This window comes from Pinus tabuliformis, chromosome 4_1 (assembly GCF_031772625.1).
Source record: "Pinus tabuliformis cultivar Carrire ecotype Pingquan chromosome 4_1, CPIR1, whole genome shotgun sequence".
NCBI classification, from domain to species: domain Eukaryota; kingdom Viridiplantae; phylum Streptophyta; class Pinopsida; order Pinales; family Pinaceae; genus Pinus; species Pinus tabuliformis.
Window position 1 is genome coordinate 574151886 of NC_142303.1, and position 3979 is coordinate 574155864.

Here is a 3979-nt window from a genome sequence, read left to right on the forward strand (position 1 = left end):
TAATATGGTTGTGACCAAATTAACATAGAATCATCTGATGGGTCGAGAATAATTTGGGAGGGAAAATGAACTTGAGTTGTAATTGATAGAAATTTGGTAGTGTTAGGGAAAATGTATATCAGAAGAAGACTGGAAATTTTCCTCTTAAGTTTGAAATTATTTCCTCAGTAAAATTGCATATAAGATGATTATATTGAAATTAACACAAAATAATTTAATAGGTATGCAATCTTGAGTTGTAACTGAAAAATATATGCACCAAACCTATGTGGAAGGAAACAATTTCAACATCAAATGTACATTTCATAGCCTTTTTTCACTTTTTCGAAGTAGTGTCTACTTTATGAGGCATAAAAAGACTTTTGCGTTTATTTATAGACCCTTTCCTGCTTAAATACATAGCCAAGTCTCGCAGAATATCATGTTGAATAAAAGAAAGCTTGTGGCCGCTATCATAAGAGTTCACCATGGTATCTTTGAATAGTGAATTAATGTTGCTATGTTAGCTAAAATAATTATTTAATCAATGCTCAACAAAAGATCCACTTCTCTATTATCAAACAATGTAAAGTTGTTATGTCAGTGACTAGCTTTATTGATATATCTATTTATTAGCTTTGCTTTGAATTTGTTCATCCAATGATAAATTTTGAATTTGTCATTTTTGGATAAAAAACTTTGAATATAAACCTCCTGTGTCACAAACCAGTCCAGATGCCCAAAACAAGTTAAGCAAGGACAAGTAAAGGCAAACCTAATTAGCTTAAGAGCAAGTGGTAAAAGACTATAATCTTTTGATCAAATGAGATAGTTCAGTATTGAAAAAGAGCACATTTTTAAACAAATATTTGCTATTGGAACCTGAAAGAGCATTTTTGAAGATTGAAAGGCAATCTATGTTGTAAAGATTATAGAATCTATAAATATGATATAATGTAAGTGGTTTCTCTTTATCTTCTAACTTCGAATGACATTTTGTTTACTACTTTTTATATTGAGTGATCTTCTATATCTCACCATTTTTCTCAAATTTATATCTTACCACAAATTACTTACGACATTTCCTTTACAACATTATGTGGGATTGCTAATTTAAATAATAAAAACGGTCATTGAACTCAAACTGTTCCGTGACTTTAATTAATAAAAAGCAAAGACGAATTATTTTCATTTAAATTTTAAGTCATTACACGATGTCTAAAAAATGTCGTTTATGAGTCAGAATCAACCGTCAACACGCGTGCAAGGGGAATGATTATATCCACAACTTAAAGAAAAGAAGATTTCCTCCGCGTGCAAGTGGAATGATTATATACACAACTTCAAAGAAAACAACATTTCCTCTGCACGTGGAGGTAATACTTTTCGCGTCAATGCGGGACCCGCCATGACAAATTCTCCTCACAGATCTGATTTTTTCTACACGGAAAGTGTGAGCAGCCACTTCACCGTTCTCCAAGTCAATCGAATTAAATCTGAGTATCTACAGACTACTTTGATCCACAGAGAAATCTGATATTTAAAGATAAGGAAATTGATAACCAAACACTCCACTTAAAATAAATTAAATAAATGATGCCATCATTCACGCTTTGAAACCTAATATTGTCTACTGTCGCCTATGTGCCAGGGTCTGAGAAGCGCACGGCTCATTCACATCTCTTATTTCTTCTACATTCCTAAAATATTCCTTTCTCATGGAACCTAAGCGCCTCAGATCCGTGGTTTGTGTGTTGGTATGCCTTGTTTTAGCCTTGGCGCAGCTGTCAAGTGCCAGTTCTTTCACTGTGTGGGCAGGGCCAGGTTGTGAGGGCAACCAAACTTGTTACAGCTCATGTGGGTGTTCTAACATCGATGCCAATCTGAAGGGAGGATACAAGTTCCTGTACGAAGGACAGACTGCTGCCTCTTACAACAGCCCCAACTGCCAAGGGGTTGCCTGGACCCATTTTGGTGCACCCAGCGTTCAAGATTGCAACCCTTTTGGTTGGCAGAGTTTTTTCATCCAGTGCTGAGCAGTGAATATTTGATCCTTGAGGTAGGTGTCGATATCCAGAAAGATTAGGTTTAGCTTTAGGTGTGACAATAGGTTAATGTCCAGTAAACCTGATATATGTGTGATAAGGTATTATCATATGTGTGTGTTTGCTAGTTTAACTGCTTTAAGTTTTTGCTTTTTCCTGGAACATCAATTTTGGGCTTAATCATGTATGGAAATTATATTATTTATGGAATAAAAATACTTTTGACAATTTTCTTATTTCCAATGTCTTAAATTTTTTAAATAAAGACTAATGCATCTTTTTAATAAATGTTATTATAATGCATATCTTTATCCTATGTTATTATTATCCTAAATTGAATAAAAAAAAATTATAATTTTTTTTTGTTAAGTTTGGCAAGACCATTTCATTTTCTATTAAACAAAGGCAAATTTATGCCTCATAGATTGGCTAGGTGGCTTCAACTTGCTCTGCAGGAAAACCAAGTCTGTTGGCCACCTATCCGCATTGTAAGCCATCCAAAAACTGTAAAGTCTTAATCTCTCTAGCCAAGCTATATATGTCTCTGTTTCATGTCCATACACTAGATATCTATCTAAACTTATACTTGCATAACAAAAATTAAAAGCTATCAGCATAAAACAAAAGTAAACATGGGGAAGTGACTAGCTCTTCTGGTCCTCCGAGGCCGATTCCACAGGTGCCGGGTTCTTGCTTGTTGATCTAGGCATCTCATTCAGTTCTAGGATAAATGGAATGTGATAATCAATTCTATCCAACCTGATGTCTTGCTTATAAAGCTAGAATTGAATTTTCTGCAAGTCTTGCTTGTAGCTTGGCATACCTTGGAGTGTCACTGCCATTCCTACTGAGATTTGTTCCATTGCTTTGCCCAACAAACTCTTCATCAACCAATAGATGTATAGGGTCTATCTGAACTGCGTAATTGTTCCTCTGGTGTTGCTCGGGTCTCGGACTAAGGTCTTCTAGTTGTCCATATCCTCCTCTGTCTTACTGCCATGTTTTATTTCCTCCTCCCACTCTTTTAACAGTTTCCAGATTCCTTCATCACTCTCATCACGGTAAGCCTCAACAACTTCGGTGATAAGGTGTTCTACCGACTTCTTCCCCTGTGGGGCTCCGACATACTTGGCTCTTTATCCTTCCTAGGGGCCTATCCACGCCTTCCTCATCCATGTCCTCTCGCAGGCCAAGCCATATCAGAATTTCCTGAGACCTGTTGACAACAACAATTTGTTAATCCAAAACAAATCATTGTAGTCGGTGAAGTGAGCCACACCATGCTTCTCCTCTACCCTTACACTATCAGACACAGAGCTAAGATGGTCGGAAGAGCGGTCCCCAAATTGGCTCTGACTCCAGCGTCCTGTTGTCGCTCCCCTCCTCCACTCCCAGCACCTTCCAGTCACAGTCGGGTAAGCCGCCCCTTGCCTTAGCCAAGTGCGCGAGCCCACCCTCATCCTAGCAGAATTCCAAGCAGAAATTGGGAACCCTTCCCCCTCTGCCCAGGAAGTTTTAGCACTGCCACTCGCTTTCTCATATTCAACTTTCCATTCTAGGTCCCTAGCATTGCCAAAGCCCCAGTGGAAATTCCCGTTAGCCTGGAAATTGTTTTGGCTGCGACTGTAAGGCCTGCCTCCTATGCACTCTATTGCCTACTCCCCCCTTCCCCTATCTTCCAGCTCATTGCCCTCACCCATTTGCCTTGTACGGTTAGCCCCACACTAGACGCGGTTTCTAGAAGTCGGGTTCTCCAAACCAAACATCATAAGGTTATCCCAATAGCAGCCATAGGCAATACCCAGCTGGCGCAGGATATAGACGCAGAACTAGGCAATTGCCACCAATTGCCTACCCCACTTCCACTAGTAATTCTCAACCCCCCAGGTAATCTTCCTACTTTCCCCCCTCTCCCAACAATAAAACCCCAAACGTGACGTCATTGCAATGGAAGA

The 3979-nt window shown here is 38.8% G+C and overlaps 1 pseudogene; it reads left to right on the top strand.

Moving 5' to 3' along the window:
- The first annotated feature begins 1697 nt into the window (after positions 1-1697).
- Positions 1698-2015, top strand: LOC149177208 (antimicrobial peptide 1 pseudogene; annotated as a pseudogene).
- The last annotated feature ends 1964 nt before the right edge of the window (positions 2016-3979 follow it).